The sequence below is a fragment of the Solenopsis invicta genome, chromosome 16, assembly GCF_016802725.1.
Source record: "Solenopsis invicta isolate M01_SB chromosome 16, UNIL_Sinv_3.0, whole genome shotgun sequence".
Taxonomy (NCBI): Eukaryota; Metazoa; Arthropoda; class Insecta; order Hymenoptera; family Formicidae; genus Solenopsis; species Solenopsis invicta.
This window is the reverse complement of record NC_052679.1, coordinates 2,285,540-2,307,977: the sequence shown is the minus strand read 5'-3', so window position 1 is coordinate 2,307,977 and position 22,438 is coordinate 2,285,540. Positions and strand designations below refer to the sequence as shown.

Genomic DNA, 22,438 nt, shown 5'->3' with positions numbered 1-22,438 from the left:
CGCTCTTGAAACAAACTAGAACAGTATTATCACAGAATTAAATTAAAAATTAATTTAATATTACTAACTAGCATCTGTAAAATTCTCCTCACCCCGAAAAAAGTAAAAAATCTGTTGCAAAAAATTAATACATTATATAATTTATAAAATTAAACGCTTAACGACACAATAGCAATCTCATTAATAGCATTTTTCACTTTTATTTATTTATTTTATAGTATAATAAATATTAAATATTTCACTTTTGATAATTATAGGACAGCAAATTCGAATAAAATTTTGCTTGAATATATATATGAAACGAAATCCTCTTAACCAACAAGCTCATTTGAAACGATCGTCAAGGGTATAAATCCAGCTTTTCGGTAGCACGAAAACGACACATAGACGTTAAAGGCGGTTGCCGTTAAACGCGGGCGCGCAATAAGATAAATTAATCAGCCGTCGGCCGGCAGCCAGCATATTTCTTTTCAGCCGTCCACCGAGGAACGCGCGAAGGCGCCAGCCGCCGAGACACGACTTGGCGATGTTTCCCTGCCCCATATCACGCCTGTGTTTTCGTAACCCGGAATCTCGCGCGGGTCATCGGTTTTGGTTTAGTGTCGTCTTGCGACGAAGACGACGACGACGACGACGACGACGATGGCGGCGACGGCGAAGAGAGAAGCCGTATGTTCAGCCGCTGAAAAACGGCACGAAACACATGCTGGCGGCTCCTCCGAACGCTCCCTTCCATGCCATTGGTATTATACGAGCTCGTGGGCGGTGGTAGAATTTTTCTTACGGAGAATAAATGTGCACGAACGCGCGCGCGGTTACAGAATTTTTCTTACCGAGAGTTCGTCTCTCTCCCTTTCCCTCTCCCTTATTCTTCCAAAGATACACATGCTTTTCGAAAACGTTTAACCTCAAAGTGTCGACGAGATTTTCACGGTTTCTACAAAAGTTTTCCAAGTAGAAATTTTCCAAACTCTCTTTCCAAATACAACTTGGATTTTTTATAAGAAAATATTTTATAAGAAAATGTATAAAAAGTCTAGTCAAAGTAAAAAAATTATGTAACCAATACTTTCAGAGTATTTAAATTTCTTAAATGCTTATGCACACACTTTACAGATTTACTTTAAGAAATTTAAATATTTATAGAGGATAAAGGTTCTCGCATTTAGATGCCTGCTTGCATCGTTTATTATTAAATTGACTTTTAATTTAATAACGTGATATTAATATTTCTTATTCAATTTAGAACTGTGTTTTGGGAACTTGGTAAAGTATATAAAATAATATATTAAATATCGACACTAAGATCTATTATAGCTATGACCTGCAAGGCATTTCGTTTATATTGAGTTTTCACATCTTGGTTGATGTTCTCTATTTAAATATTTATATCAAAGTATTAATATTTAAATTTATTATTATTTATCTATATTTTGCGTAATTTTAATATAAAACTAAAATCGAAAAATATTTTGGAAAAATGTTAGGAAGAACTAATGGGATCTGATTAGAGCACGTATTATGAAACTGTTCAGAATGGATTCAGAATTGTTCCATTTTCCCTAGAAAACAAAACAGAAATTTAAGGAAAAAAAATTGAATAATTCCGATCGAAATTCATTCTGAACAATTTCATAATACGTGCTCAGATTTTTTCAATTAAAATTAAGATTACAAACAATTTCACTTCTAATCTGATTTTTCGTAAATTTTTGAGCTATTATAAAAAATTATAAAGTCTATAATTTTTTTGAAATCTGATTGAATTCTAATTTGATCCCAAAAAGATTTCTACGCGAGTATAGGGGGACATTTAAACAGCCAATGGATATCTCTACTGAAAATACCCACACGAATCTATCGCATGGAACTCAGCCAGATCGACACTTGACAACTATCGCGCGCTTCGAAAACTTACGAATAGCACTTGCCGTATACCTGATGCGTGTTACGAGAACAGGAAAGCACCAATAGCAAATGCGAGCGCAAATTTCGAGAAATCGTAAATCACGTATTGTTCGAGTCTCCCCGACTTAAATGCATCTCCGATTGTCATCGACCGATCGACGACAAACAGACAGAACGAGACGGTGCAATTTGGAAATTCTCGTTAGGGATTCGAGCATCGCGATCGACATGGCACACGGTGGATCGTGCTTAATCGCCGTCTCGCTGAAATTCGTTTCTCGTGGCACTCGAAAATCGAGTGCCAGCGCAAACGAAACAACGGGAAACGCGCGCTCGTAGGAGACGGTCGGCCGATCTCTCGCGCGCGCATTCGAACGTTTAATCGGCACGCAGTATTGTGCGCACACAATCGACCGTGGTGCTGCGTTCTCGAGAGGCGCGCGCAATGAAAAAGCCCTCGACTATCGGTCCCGATTATCTTCCCTGTCCATCTAATGTCTTTCTCTTCGTATACCGGCTCACAATACGGTCGTTAAACAGAATGAAATAGCGCGAGCGTGGATCTTTTTTTTTTCCTCGAAAAAAATTCATTCTCTCGTCGATATGAGCGCTGAATGCACGACGCCGTATTATGTTTCTGAATACACGCGTCTTTAACTCGTGTCACAAAAATATTTAATTAGTTTCCTATTTTAAAGCTCGAGTATAAGTCGCACTGCAGATTTTCCCAAAAAAAGTATTATCCATTTAAATCTCGAGTCCTATCCACTCGAACGTCGAATGTAGCACAGTTATCCAAGATGGAAATCGGCGACAGGTTACTCGCGTTGGAGACTTTATAAATAATATAGGACGACGGTATCGGAATACATTAAAAGAGGAAAAGTCGAAGGAGTATATTAAGTGCAAAGAATGGTGAAGTTGGCTTTGTCTCGTTTAAACTTTAACGATCGATCGTCCCCGTCAACTCGAAGGTTCCCACGCATCTTTTTCAACCCTTTGTAAATCCACGGGGCTCCACGTCTCGAAAGAATACTGTTAACCGACGTTGAGTTCATTCGGGCAACTCTTTCGACTCGACCGACCAGTTGACCCCGAGCTGTCAAGTGCCCGCGCGACAGGTCCCCTAATTGTTTCTAATTAGCGGCCGGGTCATTAATATAATCGCTTTAATAACTCGCGCATAATAATTATCTTCGACCGGCCGGATCCATTAATCTTGAAGAAGACGTTGCGGTAGGTTCGAATCGTAAGGCAGAATTTCAGAAAACGAGCAAACCGGCGCGCGCGTCGCCATCTCTGTTAATATCACTAATAATGTGTCATCCGAACAGCTGGACAAAATCCCTTCGGCCTTATCCACCGCGCGCGCATATTCTCGTTATCGAATAATCACGCGCGATTCGCGGCTTCGGCGGTATGCAGTAATAAATACATTGCAGCCATGCAAAGCTTAACGAGGCTCGCATCGCGTGTTTCGAAATTACCGAGCTAAAGACTCGTAACGATTACGCGATAAGAAGCGTAGTTAGAGCAAATTTATGGCAGCACGCAGAAAATACATAATTGTGTGAAATGGAATCTCCACGTCGAGATGATCGGTGGAGCTCTAGTAGGTTTTATTAACGACAACGACTGTTTTTATTACGTCACGCATGTCTCAGCTCGTAGAGCGGATAGTTACACAGTGAAATAATTTCAATTTAAGGCGATACATATCGCTATTCCGTATAACCGAGATAGAGTTGACATTGTACTAATTGTACGATTACTTATGCAATGAAATTTTTTTTTATGTGAGAACGCTCCTCGAAAGTAACTGCGTAGTTTTTCTCGGGGCTGTAAAAAGGGGCCAGACAGGTAGAAAGCCGCTCGAGAGATCTAGATCAAAAAATCATCGAGGATCTTTCGAGGAAACGGAGGACGGTCCCTGCTCGTTGAGCCACGACAATGAGGTTTCCTCGCGCGTTTCATGCCGGGACGTGATTTTCTGCGTTTCTTGTAGCCGGTTTATCCCGCATTCGTTCGGCCGACCGGTCACGGCCCTCCCCCACGAACGTGAGATCCGAATGAATAACTTGAATGGCATCCTACGTCGGAAGAACTGGCTCTTTCTTTCGGTCCTCGATCCTTTTCACCGAGGCATCCTACGGGGAACCGAGCGCGGAAAGAAAGAGGGAGAGAGGAAGAGGAAGCGGGAGAAAGAGAGAAAGGCGGAGAGGAAAAGAGTGAGAGAGAAAGAGAGAGGTGCCTTGAATGGCCCATCTCAAGGGTCTTGAGTTTCAATGCATCGCCCGATCTCGCGGCAGAAACGAGCGGGTACAAGCTGGAGAGCGACGAAAGGAGGGAAGCGAGCAATAAAAAATCAAGCGAAAGAGGCCTGAGACTGACAGGCCCCCGTCGAGGATTCGTCAACCGAGATATGATTTCGTCCGCTCGCCAATTTCGATGCGCGGCAACGCGCCGCCACGAAAAGTTGAGCACATGCTCGGCATGTGGAGAAAAATCTAACCCACATTCCACTCGAGTCCCGTTCGCTGCTTGACAATTCTCTCTCCCTCTCTCGTTCTCGTTGCTATTCCGCATCTAGCTAGGTTTATTTTCAAAGTGGCGCCAACTAGATTTTCAGAAAATTTCGTCGGAATAAATATGTGACACGCGCGAGAGGAGATTCGGATTAAATTAACGTCAACGTGCGCGATATAAAATGTTATCTCGAATCGGGGATATTCATATTTTTCAACGTTGAAAATATTAAATATTACGCGAAATGTTCTTCTCCTTAGAGAATCGACGCGTTCTATCGTAAATTAGTATCGTTAATGACGGCAAAAGCTGCTGGTTTAATTATCTGCAATATGTTTTCCACGATTCGACGAGGCCTTTCTAATGGGGCGTACCCGTGACGTTGTTGCAAGCCGCGTTTTCGAGGCGGTGGCGCATTTAGCTTCGCACGAGAAGCAAAAAGACCACGCGTTTACGTACACGCACACACTTGCGCGTCCAAGCGAGCTTAGGGAACGTACGGTTATGGGTTTTACGCAGCGTGTGTACGACGATGAACATAATTTTCATCGTCGGCTCATCACGGTAATGGGAGAAACGTAAGGTCGGGCGAGAAGAAAAAAGCAAAAAGGCAAAAGGAAAACGACGGAAAGCGCGCGGGGATTCTGCGGAAAAGGGAAGAGAGAACGAGGGAGAGGAGAGGACTCTCGAAACACAAGGCAGGCCACGTGGCCATTCCTCCCCTTCGATCTCTTCTCTCTCTTTTTCCTTCCTCTCGCGCTCTCCCATTCTCCCTTGCCACCAGCACCAACGTCGGTACACGCATACGGGTATACAAGGCAGGGACTCATGTGTTTGAGTCCCTGTCATCTGGCTAGCAAGTGGTCGAGACACGGACGACTCTAGAAGAGCTTACTAGTGCGACCCGTGCGCACGTCATAAGCGAGAGAGTTGTTTTTGGAACACGACTCGACTCGGCGCACAGTGCGCTCGCGCGCGCGCGCGCACAGCCTCCAGAGAGGAGCTCCGTGAGTCGAATTTTTCCGTGTTGCCGAGTCAAAGTGGGCACTTGGAGAGGAGCGATTGCGCGTATGGTTCATCGGGAAACGAACATCCTTTTCATTTTTTTTCCTCTCTCGAATAGGAACGCTATTCGTACTCGCATTTAACTAGACGTGATGCTGCTCGTACTTTCCTGGTCGATACGCGAGATCATATATGCGGTATTTATTTATATAATCTATACCCTACTTTTGTTTGAGAGAAATCGTGATCAAGATGACGAGCAACAGCATACACGAATAATTTCAAGGAGGCTTGAGGAAAAGTCAACGAGGTTTTTCATCAAGAAACTCTCATTTCAAGAGAAAGTGCATGATATCTGGGACACCGTACGCATCATCATTTTTCACGCATTTGACGTCGGTATTGCACCTTTCGCAGGACGCGATGCCACGTGCTAAGGAATATATTATTAGCATTTTGTTATACACAGTACTGCCGTGTTACGAGTTGTGCGCGCGTGCATGCGGACGCACGTGCGTGTGAGGGACACACACATGTGGAGCGCAAGTGGGCACGGTGGATATTAGTCAGCCAGCGAAGACGGGGGCGAGCGCCCAGTGGAACGGCGAAAGGGGGCAAGGGGCAAAGGAAGACGGAGATATATAGAGAGAGAAAGAGAGAGAGAGAGAGAGAGAGCGAAAGAGACCGTAGAACTCCACGCGAGAGATGGCAGCTTCATAATTGCTTTTAGCTGCGTAGTATGTGCCACTGTCAGCTGTTCCCTTATTACGATGATACACTCCCGCCCGCTTCTTCCTCTCTCGCCGCGTTATGTGTGCCACTCCGTCTTCGTCGTCATGATAAACCTGTGCACGAACCCGCCGCTTCCGGAGGGGGGGGGGGAGCAGGACACAATGCATACGAATCCGCAAACATCATCACCAGAGACGGAGAGAGTATCGGCAAACACGCCGTGGACCCTGAGGGAATCGGGCGCGCACTACATCTATTAGGGGACAAGTTTTTTTTCCGGTAGATAAATCCTAGTGGCAATGTGTCGTTTCGAATAAGACTGCGTTATATTTCCTCTCCGTGCGCCGTTGCCCGGCTGAATAATGAAATAGTAGATTATCTCAACAATTTAGATCTACGAATATGGTTCAAAGGCAAAAGTAACAGTTTCTATTTTTGGTCGAGAGAGTAAGTTAAATATTCATCAACTACCAAATACCTTCAAAATAATTGACAACCTCACGAACTTTTTCTTTACAAGTATCATTAAGGTTCTCGTTTTATTATTATTTAATTAGATGCTACTGTACTACATACAACCATAGTATTACTAGAGAAGAGAATAAATTAGATTTAAGAGAATAAATACAATTTTAATATAAAAAGCATATTCTTCATCCGTTTTTTTTCTTGGTTAATTAAAATTAATTAGTGCTTCTGGTTAATTAAAACAAATAAATGCTCCATAGCAGAATGTAACAATGGTCGCCACAATAGTATTATGATACTTCTGGAGAAAGAAATATTTTCCGCGAAGAAGAAATGTTTTATCCTCGAGCTCATCTCCTGCTACTAGGTTCAAATTTCTTTATCGATAAAATAACATTAATATGTTATTTTTATTATTAATAATTAAATTGAGTCCTCGATTATGCAATTTTAATATTGCATTAAGCAAATAATATAAATAACATTAATTTCTTAGTTTGTACTCAAACTAAACATGATTATTTTTTACCACATTTCTTCTGAATCAAGGGAAGAAACAGGGAAGAAAAATAAAATTTTCTTGTTATTTTTATCCTTAGTAGATATCACGTATTTTCTTGCTTTCAAGCGAAATCGCTAACAACATTACGTGCTCTTTGATACGTGCATTATGTTTCTCTGAGACCGAAAAGAAGCAGAAGTACCGGGTTTAGGGATCTCGATAAGTTCGAGAAGACGACTCTCGGCCACCCTTTAATCTTCGTTAAAATGAGCTATACACAATCGTCCCTCCATCTAAACCGAGAACCCGCGAGAAGCTTGATTAATCATCTGGCTAATTGAGAAATAAGTAGTTTTGCATTTGTTGCTTGCACATAAACTTTGGCTCATTTCGCGGGGAATAATCGCGAGGGCGTGAACGAGGCTGGAGAGCCGCGTAATAAGAAGACGAAGAACGTGCTTAATGATCTTAACGATGCCGCTTTAGCGCGAACGGAGTTTCCTATAAAGAACGAAAGGTGTCGGTTGACGCGACACGTGTGTTCACCGACGTCGCCACGTGGCGACTCTCGAGGGGATGCTAATGCACGTGACCTCGTCATTGTATCGGCACTGGAGCAAAAGGTCGACGTGATTTCAAGGGTGGTCTCATCAGTGGTCTCGAAATTCATTTCTAAAAAATATCCGTCGAAAAGTGTAATCTATGATCACTATACTAAATTAAATCCTACGTTGAATCTATTCTAGTCTCGTTTGATCGTGATCTTAGAGCAAAGATATTTAAGTATTTCAGGCGAACAATAATTAAATCAACAATTTATTGTTTCATATATAAGCAAGATCATAAATTCTACCAGGAAAATTTTATATTCTTGTTTATATATGAAACAATAAATTGTTAATTTGATACTATTTTTTTCTGTGTAACAATATTTTCATCTTAATTAACAATTCTTTTATTGTCCATAAAAAATTTTTTAATAAATGTAATATTAATAAATTATTCCAGTATTGAAATTTCTCATTACTAAGAATTGTATTCAAATAATCGGAATATAATTTTTATGTTACAATCTCAGTTATAATTGAAGAATTTTAACTACAAAAACCAAATAAGTCCATAAACTTAGTTATTTTTAGGAAATAGAAAAACTTATCTTTAAACCGTTCATTATGTAAATGTGGTAATTTTTCTCCGAACATTTAATAAAGATAGGAACAAAGATGTAAGGTTTGATTAATTGATTTTGAAGACTCGTTTATAAGAAAAGAATAAAAATAAAAAACTTCTGGACCTGTTTGGTTCTTGAGAGAATTTTATATTTACCTATTTATAGCCTATCATACATATTTTACATTTATTTTGTTTTTTAAAGTGAAGAAGGAAATATTGCTTAAAACAATAATGTTTTTCACTTTTGATTTATAAAATTTGACAAATTGTTCTTGACAAAAAATATCCTCTTGTATTTCTTTTCGTATAAACATGGTAATTTTTCTCTAGATGTATGATAAGTACAAGAACACAATTGTAGACTTTGATTAATATATCGAGACCCCTTTAAGACAAAGAAATAAAAAATCTCTGGACTTGTTTGGTTCTGGACTTATGGAAATTTTATGTGTCCATATCTATTTATATTTCTTGTTGTGTTTCTTGTTTTCTTGTCAGAACAAATTGTTTACAATACGTTGATAATAGTGAGTGATTTGGCGCTATAACCCAGATTTAAAAAAAAATAGACTTATTTGATTTTTATAAAAAAATCTTTCAATTATGTTATGTTATTGTTCATTATAAGCGCAATCTATTTTTTAAATTCATATATATGTATGTGTTATTACGAGATAGAATACACTTCCCCAATTAGTTCAGTCAATACAATCTTTTCCGAGTATAACAAATTCCAGGATATCGTCATACAAATATAGAGACGAGCATTTAACAGAGTGTATCTCGCATTAATTTCTTTCCGCGCGTCACAAGAGTCGAGGTAGCATTTAATATTCCGGCAACCAATCTGACATCGAGTCCGACGCGACACGGCCGATAAGTTGGCGGGTGAAAAAACTTGTCAAGCGTCGATCACGATCGAGGGGCGTACAAAACGCGACGATTCGTGTAGTCATGCCGGGGCATTTTTGTACCGAGGACACGAGCGATTTCGAACGACACGGTCTTTAACGTGACGCGCCCATACGTCGCTTTTACGCGTCGAGGCTCTCGAGGCCCCGCGAGATAAATCGCTATATGTACGGACGATCGTTGAATAATAGCCAGACCGATTCAATCTGTCACTCGTTAACCACCTCCTAACTATGATAAATGGGTACCTCGAAACGGTACAACGTGCAACGATACACATAGTCCCGGTATCTTCTTTGCATATCTGCCCGTCGATTCGTCCATCCGATCTAGTCGATCGTTACTCCGCGCGCTGATCGATGTAAAACAGACAACGAACGCTTAATAATGTCCACATTTTGTCTCGCTTCAGTGCACTGAAGTACGGATCGATTCACCATTGCGCGAGCGAAATCCGAAACGCGAAAAAAAATTTGCAGAGCTGAAATTTAGATTTCTAATGAGAGCGTGACAAAACTGCAATTTAAGTTGGTAGGCTATAGACGCGAGAGGAAAATGTCAAGAAAAGCGTAAGGATGTCAAGAGGTATCGAAAAGAACGTCAGTTGTGTGTTAAATGAGATATTCCAATGATTAAGATTTTCTACTCGACTATCCGCTGTCAGCTCTACTTCCTCACGCTCGAATGGGATACATTATTATTTCCGAGACGATTCTGACAGAATACAGGTTTAAGTGTCGGAAGGAGAATTTTAACGGATCGTCTACACGTGTTCTCGAGTGTTACGCAAATATTTGTAGATTTAAAGGCTTCGGACTCCAGAAAAATTTGATTCAATCAGATTCGAGAGATTCAATATTAATCTTCTTGACTCTTACATGCCGATGTTAATAAAATGTTCATATTTGCGAAGATCTTATTATAGATAGCACGAGATCTCCGCGAGCTGAAATTCAAGATTGATACTCATATTCGTACTACTACACTCCCGAGTGCTGCAAAGATAACCGTATTAGCGAAGATTTTTCATGGACGCTCGCTGATTCGTATCGCGACTGGAAACGGATACCTACTTCGTGTCTCGGTCGGTCGAGGATCGCCGCATCTCCGCATCGTTTCAAAATCCACTCTCGGATTTATAACCCACACTACGGTGGAGCGCGCGAAGTCGCGACGCGAACCATGGCGAATTACATCCCCTCGGCAATAACGACGAGAGGAGGCCCCGATAGCGAAATATCAAGAGCCCAGGCGCGATCGCGCGCTGGCCGCGCTTGATTTATTCCCGGTAACCTTATAAATCATCGGCTCCTCGCAATCGGCATCGAGTCATCTCCTTCGCCGGCCCGCGTATCCTTCGTTTTCGTGTTTTTGCGCCGCGCGATGCACCTTTCTCTCAACACGAACCAAATGTCAGCGGTCCCGCTCCGCGAAGACGTGATTCGACGGGCAAGTTTTTATGAACAATTGGGATAAACCATGCATTTATTGCACAGATACAGATCGCAGCTCTCTTGCGTGAAATAATTTGTTGCGAATAACGTATAGAGGCGTGATCGTATCCCTATAGAACGATAATCATATCACGGGAAAAAATCTGATTGCATAAATTGGAAATCTGACAGACTCAACTAGGTAAGTGCAAATCAGAGATATTGCTAAATCCGTCAAACATTCTGGCTATCGAGATAACCAGACATTCAATTACGATAACTAAAAATTCTGATTGGTAATCAGAATGCATTTTGTGCATACGTTTGGTTGATACAACCAAAACATTTTTCTCAGTAATAATCATTTATATTTTTACATCAAAAATGAGAATATTGTATTTTTACTTACACGATATTGTTATTATAAATTTAAGTACTTACTAGAAATAATCGATTTGATCATCTTTAAAAAATTTACTTTTATTATTATAATAATTTTAAGTGAATCACGTAATAAAAAATTAAAACTTGATATTCAAAGTTATGACAAAAACTTTGTTTTTATTGTATAATATAAAAAATTGAATTATCCAACGACATTCCTTAAACTAGCTATTCACATTTGTCCTATCGTCGGAATCTCTATCAGCAAGACGTGTTGATCCTCGAAGATGCCAATCAGTTTCGTAGACCAACACCGATAGATCACCGGCGCGACACGTTGGTCATTCTAGTTCCGTGACAGTTAACGCGAAGAAGACCCTCTCTCGCAGGTCGCGCCGTGAAAGGACATATACTTATCTACGAGGCACATCGCATTAGGTAGCCTCGAGGGATTCGTCCTCGAGCACACGAGATATCCCGACCTCCCGACTATCCTTCTTTGCTTAGAGATGAATAAAATTGCCCTTTAAAGCAAATTCTTCGGGAGCGGCGCGGCGCGGCGCCGCGCATTCGTCACAACCCTTGTCAGCCCTTTCAGATCCACCCTTATCGAAATGGAACAACGCTCGATAACCGAATACGTTTGAACCGAAACGCGCTTACACACGGTATCCATGACTTCTGAGATTTCCACAGAGGGAACCGCACTACGACAAAGGTTCTCAATTTTTTGCGGTTCATATATCTCTCCTTATATCATTCTAGCAGATAAAGTTTATAATAGTTTATAACAAACTCTCAAAGTTCTTTGTTCGATCTTATCGTCCGTTGATTATTATCATCTTGATAAAAAGGTATTTTAGTCTAAAGCGCGAAAAAGTGGATTAGTTTTTAGAACTTTTTAGAATTATTTTAAAGACAATTGCTGCACGTATTTTTCATGTTACTGCACATCTACTTATATATATATTTAGTAAATATTTCTAGATTTTTATATGGCTAAATGTTTCAGCTTTTATGTTATCTAAAAAAAATAAATATATTTTTCAAGTTGGATGACATAATTTCTCAAGAACTACTGCAACTATTAACGTGAATTTTTATATGTAAAATATATGTCTGTTTATAATACGAACTAGGATAAGTAAAAAATAGTGTAAATTATTAAACTTCGCTTCAATAATTTCTAAGAAATTATGATTGGCAAGAAAAATGTATTTATTTTTTAATTTACGTAACATGAAAACTGATAAACATTTAGCTATACCAAAATGTATAGACATTTATTGAATGTATACAAATTGATGTATAAAAGTGAAAGAAAAAATTTTTAAGTAGCTTTCTTTAAAAAAAAAGTTCCCAAAATAGACAAACTTTTTTCCGCGCTCTAGAAATTAAATTCTCTAGCTTTTACTCTTGTTCCCTGAATTTATATTTCAATCGTCTATCGAAATTCGATTTCTACAAATGAGAATAGCAGCTTTTTCTTTTATTTCTCATGTTCTGATTACGTTTGCAATCTCTTTTCGCGTAAATCGAGAAACAGAGACGTTTGACGTACTCGGTACATGCCGAACGCCCGTGTTCTCCTCCAAGAGAACATCGTTCTACCACTGGTAGCGAGACAAGACCACGCGTCGCGAAGGGTCTTAGCATACAATGGCGAGAGGAGGAGGCCCGTCGCGCTGGTAAAGAGCACACGGCAGTAACTTTACTCGCCCGTACGTAGCACAACACCGAAATATAATACACGCTGGCGAGATACATAATGCAAAAGGTGAGCGCGCGCGTACAACGATCCGTTACGCAGATATAGATGGATAGATAAATCAATTTATTACGCCTGCGAGATATCTCCTTAGGATCGCGCGCGGTAAATCGCGTAAATATGTAGAATGTTAAGTAGCATAAGCAGCGCGAGAAACATTGCAATCGATAATCGTGCGTAACGCGAGATTGGCTGTCCAATCGGAAAATACGCACGATAGTCATTCGCGCACCTGGGGAATTTTTTCCCCCCCTCCTCAAAGTGCAACGCGAAATAACGCTGTAACAACTCTCCCGAAGCAGCTGATAGTGTATACTTCTAAAGTTTCAATCCCGGAACGTGAGTAAATTTTATTCACCCGCTATATATCGCTGATTTAATCGAACAGTTTTATTACTCTTCTCTAAGAGTGCATTAACATTTAAATTACCGAAGCTCGTAACATTTTTTTTTTTTTTAAGACGACGTACACGAACTTTGAGAACTGACGAAACATGCGATTGACCTATGTAAAATCAAGATGGTTGTCCGCTTTCCACGTAGCTATACCTGAAGACGGAAGATGCAAACGAGACACCAAAACGCGGGACAGACAGCCTTATACGATCGCTTATAGTATACCTCTCGTAAGTATAGTATATCTTCGATAAACGCATAATTAGCGGAATTTTATAATAGCGCGTAAAAAGTCACGGTATCCGCTTCGCACACACGTCGGCCTCGGGAGGTAAATTATTCCCAGGCACAGCGACATAAATGCGGCCGTTCGGGCTTCACATCCGCGAGGCGTATCGCGCCGCGAATAAGGCAATGAAGAACCGCGGGGTGTCGAAAGTCCACCTATATCCTCGCGAACGTTCGTTTCTGCACGCTCCCGCTATCTGATTGCAGGCTGGTTTCGCGGCGGAAGCCGTTCTCCCGGCTTCTTCTTCTTCTTCGACGCTGAAATGGCAAACGGGGAAGATACGTGCCTCCAAGACGAGTTATCATCGAGATTTATGCCCGGCCCCGTCGAGCTTTGCGTTTACCCGCCCGGTGTCTAATGAAGCGATCGCTACATTCGTCCCGGTTCGCAGGCTTCCACGCTCCGGCGTTTTTATCGCGACTTCAATTAATAAAACAAATCGCGCGCTATCTACGATATTTATCTTTATTTGATATCTGTGTAATATCTGTGTAAATTATTTTAAGACTCCTAGTATAAAGATTGAGTACAATTGTGCGTCGAGATACATTCTTAATTATTATCACAAAGAAAAAAAAAAATAAAAATTTAAGAAAGCTAAAACGGTTACTATTATACTAGCAAATTAATTTGTCATACATTTCTGATTTCTAATTTAAAAAACTGTAACATGTTGCCAGTGTTAGAAGAAAGAATTTTGAAATTTTTTTACTTATTTTTTTATTTTACTGACGACAGTAGAAAATTTTCCATTACCAAAACGTAATGTTAAAGAGACATATATATTTAGACGAATCGAAACGATGCTTAACTTTGTGAATTTTTCGTGGAAAAACAGAAAGAGATAGAAAAGTCGTGTTTATTCCATTGTAAAGATCATACTCTTTTTTCTATTCAATATTAAAATTTTGTTATTCAAAATAATATAAAATAGAATTGATATTCAAATTTTCTTAAATCATGTTTTCAAAACCACGTTTTGCTATTCGTACAGGACTCATCAGAAAGTAAATTGATACAAGTTTTATGAAATCGAAATCATAGATGTAGTGCTTGACGTAGTCATTTCTCGAAATATTGCGTTTAAATAAAATGATTAGATGGTCCACGTCGTAGCAATTTTTTATTATAAGTTTTACACGTTTTTTGACTGCGATAAGAAACTAAGCATTCTAAGAAAAACTTACATTAAACACTTAAGCATTTAAGAAATGTACGTAAAATTACAAGTCGATCGATCTAACTCTTCAAGATACTATTATATATTAATCACACGTTTTGAAAATATGATTTAAATAGCAATGCCATTATATAAAATTTTTAATAAAATTTAAATATCAAATAGAGAAAAGTGTGATCTTTACAATGAAATAAACACGATTTCTCTATCTTCTTACAATCGAAGAATAATCGACTGTGATTGATCGCTTTCTTACTGCTTAAGTTTTTGTATATGCCACAACTTTAACACGTAAGAAATAACTTGAAAAGTGCATGAGTACATTTGAAGAAGGAAATGTTAGAGGTAACATTAAAAAATATATATATAAATATTCTTTAAAATGAGAGCATTTAAGAAAATTCCGAGCAAAATTCAAATTCCAAATTTTTTTTATATTTTTCCCTGACCGATTTTAATTTCCATGAATTTTCCCAGCTTTTCCGGTTTTTCAGGTCTGTGCCAACCCACTGTTGACATAAGTTCAACTTATGGATTTACAATTCGTGCCTTTATCAATTTATTATAAATTTTATTATGAAAGTTCCCACAATTTTAATTACGCGTAAAAGCTGTGCTTTTGATCGACATTGAAAAGTTAACTTGTTAATCAAGAGGGCTCCTTTATATTAACTCGCTTCGTGCTCTTATATCTCAGACAAGTTCGTTGGTTTTTTTCTCGCGTAACTTCGGTGAGCGCTATTCGCGTCTATTTCTGTCAGTAACAGAGATTTTCTCACCGTTTTCTTTCGGCGACGAGGACCGCGCAAGGACGGATCTCATCGCTCGACAGATCTCGAAAGCTCGCACGATTTTACGTTCTAACGACCACGTGTTACGCGCCTCCCCGACATAGAACGATATACAACCATATGTTAAAATAGAACGCCGCGGTTTGCATGATTACAAAACACTGGGCAATCGGAGGAAACAACCATTTTGAAATCTAATTCCAAGAAGAGCCGCCACTATATACACTTTTTGTGTTTTCGTAAGAAATGAGTCTTCTCTTCGTAACGCAACATGATGCAACACAGTGCAAAATATACAAGTGAAGCATATTTTTACTTGCGGAATTAACTTGGTGAATATGCAAAAAAAAGTATTTAGTTCGCTGCACGTATTCGCTGTCGCTCGAGATGTATCTTCGAATGTCACGAATGAAAACGTAAGCTCGTCAGTATTCGATCGACTCACGGTGGATGTCGAGAATATCTCCTAAGAACCCGCGGATAGGCGGAATTCAAGAAAGAACGGCGGGAAGATGCGGCGGCGAGAGGCGAGGTCGTCATTCCCGATGCATGGGTTGCGCTGCGATCGCCTCCCATAACGCATCAATCTCGCGCCGGAGATCCCTCGGGAGTCCGAGCACGACGCCCTGTCCGAAGCTCCGCCGCGCTCATCCGTCACGGCCGGCTTCCCAAATACACAGATACACGCGGTACTTATTGTTGGGCGAACAGAGAGAAAGAGCAAGAGGTAACAATGACGACGATCGTGCGTGCTCGCGTACGTGCGTGCGAGATTCGTATTATTTGTCACGATACCTATATTACGAGAGAGAGAGAGAGAGAGAGGGGCAGCAGTGTACACACGCGGTATCGTGTGACACTATATACAGAGAGTGGATTTGAAAGAGAACGCCAGCCCTTCTGCGTTGTTTCAGTGTCATTGAGGGAGAGATGCGGCGGGCTAATAAGCAAGGGTCCTTAGGGTAATGAGTAGAATAGGGCTAGGACTTCGTTGAAAGTGTGTCAATATAGATTTTTGAAACTTTACATTTACATAATTGAGTAGCTTTTATCAAACATACTGTGTAATTTTTTTTATATTATATTCGTTAATCGTAGAACCTCACCTACCAATTTTTATTATAAAAAAATTTAATAAATACCTTCATCATAAATAATATGCGCGACTTTTGATATCATTAAAATTCTTAATTAACTAAAATATTAACCTTATTATTTTATTCGCCTATCTCTCATTCCTAGTTGCACTTTCTTAATTAGATAAGAAAAATATTGTTAGAAACTTTATACAATTACAATTTTAAAAAATGTGGAATGACACTTGTTATTGATAATTTTTACACATTAATGATTGAATATCGAATCATCAGGCATTGAACGATAACGTTAAGGAAAAAGAAAATTATATATCTGATTGTATTACGGAGTGACTTACGGTCACTCTGATAGATAAATTGCAAGTAGCCGAACTGGGGAAAAGGGAGATCTTCGTATTACGCGTATTTCTTCCGCTCCATTCGTCCGTTGTCCTGTCTCACTATTTCTCGACACGGACAGCGATTACGAATTCTTACGCCGGGCTAACTTACGACAATGTCGCGTACGAACGACTCGATCTACCTCCGATCTCGGATTTTTCTTCAATTAGGGAAAGGATCGGCTCCACTCTCGAGAGACTTCTGCAAGACGAGTATCGCGCGCGTACGAAGCGAAGCCATTAACGAGATTTTAACATCCGTTAAGAGTGCACGAAGAACATAGTCAGGGCCGGCTTTTTATTCTTCACCCTTTCAAGCGCAACACACATTTTCGTGACCATCAGGTCCGCGATATATTTTTACTTATACTTGTTTAACATCTCATCTTTATCTTTGCTCCGTTATTAATATCACGAAATTGCTCGGTTTAAGTTAGAATGTAAAACTAATTACTGCTACGATTTGATTGATTGCCTAAAATCAATTTTACCTCACCATCTCTATCAATCTATTTGTATCATAATTAAATACAACAGTCTTTTTAGAAAGAAAACTTTAATTAACGATGAATTATCAATGGTTCACAAATCCACAGAGTTACAACTGGGGCATCGGCCGGCATTTTACAGATTTTCAAAGCCGACCCTGTATATCGTCGCGGCCGACTGCGTCTCGGCCGATTCGTCGATCGATCCTCTCCTTTCCAGAAATACGCGTATCGAGATATTCCGTGTTCAAAGGCTGTTCCTCTTTTTCTCCCTTTAAAAAGTTTCTCTTTTTCTCCTTTTATCCTGTAAGCGGCGGATGTATCAGCTCCGCCTTGCTCGCGCACGTTCTTTGCATACTCGCGAACCGCGCTGTTATCACGTTTGTCTTAATAACTCCGTCAATGCATTCGATTCGTTTCTATCCGTCCGATGTTACCGGCTGCGTGGCGGGAGCGCCGTCAGAAAAGAAAAAAAAACACGGTCCCTGAGTCTGCGATATCTCCCGATCGTTGTCACGTCCGCGCCCAACTGTACTCCTAAACCCGAGGCCCTTCCTCGCTCTCATCCCTCCCCTTTCGCCCCCCTCATCTTCCTTTTCTTTCTTCCGCGTGCCCCCCGTGCCACGTCGATCTCGATTTTGTCTCTCTTTGTCGTATCTCGCATCCCACGGATCACAGTTACGAGCCCCGGCTCGTACGAAAGAGCAGAAGCTCCAGTGGTGAACGCCCCGGAATACTAATTCGCGTGTCAAAGTATCGCGAAGTAGTCGACTCTCAGCCTGACGAAGTTCGCGCGGCATGATATTTAGGGCATCCGTGATTTTAATGATTCATCCTCGAATATACCGAAACTCATCTTGGGATAATTGAGACGTCGACGCAATTTAGTTTTATATCGAAACTATGTTAATTTTGTTTACGGAAGAAAGAAAATCTAAGCACGGTTTTCTTAAAATACAGCGGACAGACCGTGTCCAGAACGTAAATTACGTTCTTGCTTGCAAATTAAGGAGTGATACTTCTCATAGTTACCTCTCGATCCGTCCACGATAATAAACGATGATCTAGATTAATCGCGATTGCGTACCGATTCAGTATGTTAATATTTTATACGTGTATACAATCGCAGCGGACTTTCGCCGGTTACGCAAGTCGTAAACGCAGCACGTGTGCCAACATTTTGTAGGAAGTATTTCTTGGGCTGGCTCTCCCGTAGGCTGTAAAACGTTGCACGCGTGAGAGTTAGGCGACCATCTAAAATAACAAACCGCACGCCGGGGAAAGTGTAGCGCGAACGGTCGGCGTCTGTTAAAATTAAAACTCTGGGATTAATTTGCCGCACTCCCCGCCGTCTCTGCGCCTCCTTCCTTCCTGCGAAAACCGGGATTTGATAATATCAAGGGGCGATATCCGTGAGTGGAATAGTCAAGTGGTCGCCAGTTTCGTTAGATCCATGTCTAGTGTAATAAAAGTCGCCTACTTCCGTAATCTACGATGGCACGAAAAATTCGAGCCATTAGGCATGTGATGCAGACTACGTGATGACGACGGCGACGAGGCACCGCGAATTAAAAGTGAAAAATTTCGTCTCAACTACTCTGACGCGCTGAATTGGCACGTTTTAACGGCGATAGTCATCGATTCATGGGAAAACACGTGCATTACTCTCCACGCGTGATTCACGATGCAATTCTGTCGCGCGCAATCGTCACAGACACGTGCCGGATTTATGTAAGCGAGCTAGTGTCATAAATTCATTCTAAAAATATCGATCTAGGACAGCAATGAGAACGGCAAAGTCAGCAATAACGTCCGATTAATCTTAATTTTCCTATTTAGAAAACGGTTAAACAAAATTAATTTCTTAATAAAATCAGACGTTTCGCTGGATATAATTTTTGTGCCAACAACGCCACGTTACTCGGAAATAACTCAAACTCGGGATCGTTATCTTCCAATTCAATATAACATCCATTAGAATGATCTATTTTGTTTTTGCTGTTCTCGCGCCGCGCCTACAGGAGGCTCACCCTGGGACGATTTAATTCCATCTCGCGCTCAGCGTGTTTCGTTTAATCGAGGAGCGTTCTTTTTACGTATTGCCGTCCTTGTCCCTAACAAATGTCGGTCGTAGTCTCTTAGTTACGGGAGAAACGACAAATTTCAAAAGGGAGTGCTAAGTATCCGAGATGGCCTGGGGAAAACCGTCGCCGTGAACGATGGCCCGGGAATGTAGGAGGAGTCCCTGGTGATTCAATTCGATACAATCGGGAGTAGATCTCCACGCTTCCGTAATATATTGCATTCGTGACCCTATGTCGCGACACCCTCCACCCCATCCCATTCGTCACCTCGTTAACACGCGCGATTTTGTAATCAAACATTTCGATAGCAGCCGATTTATTAATTGATTCATTGATTCAATAATTTATTCGTCCGTGCAATGACATATAGATACGTCACGAATTTAATATATCTGCCAATTTCAATTTTTTAATCTCTCTTGACGATCTTTTTGTTTCTTTAATTAAAGATAAGCACCGTGAGACTGTGAGATTTTGCAAGGATTATTATTTGGTCCCGGAAGGGTTCATGACGATTATTCTAAGTAGGAGAGAGTGTTAAATGCATTTTTTTTTAAATTCAAATTGTACTTCATCAATGTTTTTTACTTAATATAAGCAACATTTAGTAAATATATTTATAATCTATAAAATTTATAAAAATTTATAAAATTAAATCGACATTTTTATACAATCAATCAGATTTCCTAAATTGTACCTTCACAAATTTTATTGATAAATGATACTGATATAAGATTGATCAATGATAATAGAAAGACTAATAATTAATACGAATAAAAATATTTTAATCGCAAAGATAAATTCAAGTTTTGTTTTGTCATTCTTACTCTTTCATTACTGTTATTTATTAATTATTAAATATTCTTTTATTGATCAAATAAGTGCTGATTAATGATTCGTTACATTTTTAATTATTTTAATTAATAAATTTTGATACTTTAAAAGGTGGCACGATTTAGAAGAACAAAATACGTTTTGGGCAATTGGTTGCCTTTCGCAGCATGTTGCAAAAAAGCTCAATTTCTTATTGACGAAAGTATATAAGAATAAATTATAATTTCTAACGTTTACTTGCGTATCGGTATCAAATGATAAAATATATAATAACTTCAGTGGAGTATGCATTTGATAACTCTTTCCTATAATAGAAATACGAATTTGTTAGAGAATAAATTTGTTGAGAAAATTAATAAAAACGTCTGGTCTATTTAAAAAAATGAAATTCATTCGTTACACTGAAAGAAACGAAAAGAACGGATTTTGTTGAAATACGATATAGATATGGAAATAATTATATTGGATCATTAAAATAATTACCAAATTTGATAACAGTTACCAAATCCTTTTTTCAGGTGCTATATAATTATTTTAATGATCCAACATCATTATTTTTATATCTGTATTTGAACAAAATTGCTCTTTTAGTGTAAAATTTATTAAAATTCTTTAATCCAAGCAAACAATTTTAAAATAAAATCACAAGTTATAAAGCACAATATTATAATTTCAATAAATTTAGCCATTCCGATCTTTTTTTTATTGCCCATAAAATGTTAATGTTTATACATAAGCTGCGCATTAATCCGCACTTCTGTAAAACATTGAAATGCCAGACACATATGGAACTTTTCATTCAAATCCACTGTGACTTCAGCACGAACCATCATCATTTGGACCTGGATTATCGCGTTTGGAGCGGCAGCCTTCTCGAATACTGCAGAAACCGCGATATCACCGCGACTTCTTTCGCGCGCGGATATGAATGCGTACGTATACGGTGTCTCGCATGCATTCAACGTTTGCTCGCTGGTTCTCTCTCTCCCCCCCCCCTCTCTTTCTCTCTCTTTCTCTCTATTCACGATATTTACATCAGCGTTCGTGGTACATCCGAGCGAGGTAAATTTGGGTGCAACAACCCGAAGTTATTATCGTGTCGGCTGAGCGTTGATCCCCATTTTTCAAAGTACCTACAGAGCTCGCCCCTCACGGCCTTTCAAAGGCTTCCCGAGGCTTAACGAGGGTAAAAGGTAAAATAAACAAGCCCGCGCAAAAGCCAGGTTCTCTCTCTCTTTCTCTCTCTCTCTCTCTCTCTCTCTCTTTCTCTTTTTTCTCTCTGTCTTTGTGTTAAACGCACTGGCGTATGCGTCGATACCGATACCTGCCTGCCTATCTAGCATATAGGGCGCATGTGCATCCGTGTGACGAGCATGAAGGCACTTAGCTGATTGCCCGGAAATTGATCAGGAAAATTGGACGGACGATGGAACGAGTCACAAGCGACCTTTTTTTGTTGCCGGAAAACACATTTTGCTATGATTTTTTTCAACATAGCAAAGAGAAACGTTGTTGTTATTCGATGAACTTGCGCCTGTGACAACTATTTTTACATTGAAAACGATATTCTTTGTTTCTACATATCGGAAATTGGTTTGTACTATTTTCCTTAGCAATTCGACAAATGCGTTTCGCAAATGTTGAGGATCGTGTACGTATTCCGAATATTCCTACAAATATTAAATCTGACAAAATTATGATTAAATCTATAGATTTCATTTGCTCTCTCGTTCAATTATTTTAGTGTATACTTATACGAAAAGTAACGTAGGAGTGATTGAAAAGATTTGAAAACCCAACTTTAAGCTAGCATAAATATTAAGCAACCCTGACCAATTCATATATATTTATCGAGATCGGCGAAAGCGGATTTCGCGGTATCAAAAAAATTGACGAGAGTCACGGGATTTCTAGTTTAATTCTCATATTCCGCCCTTTTTTCTTTCCCGATATATACCGTGGCGTCTCGGCATGCGTTCATCCTATTTTACGGTAGCGCATTCAGCTGCGCGCCTTCTTATTGCGTTCGCTGGCTGTCGATCTGCGTTTCGAATAAAATGTCAGAGGCAGAAACGATTTTTTTCCCTC

At 39.7% G+C, this 22,438-nt stretch overlaps 1 protein-coding gene and 1 long non-coding RNA gene across 5 annotated transcripts in view; one reads left to right on the top strand and one right to left on the bottom strand.

Annotated features, from left to right (window-relative positions):
- LOC105204055 (MAP/microtubule affinity-regulating kinase 3) overlaps window positions 1–22,438 on the top strand; it is a 282,108-nt gene that overhangs the window by 197,040 nt on the left and 62,630 nt on the right. The window lies entirely within an intron of this gene.
- LOC120359801 overlaps window positions 1–22,438 on the bottom strand; it is a 90,528-nt gene that overhangs the window by 59,412 nt on the left and 8,678 nt on the right. The window lies entirely within an intron of this gene.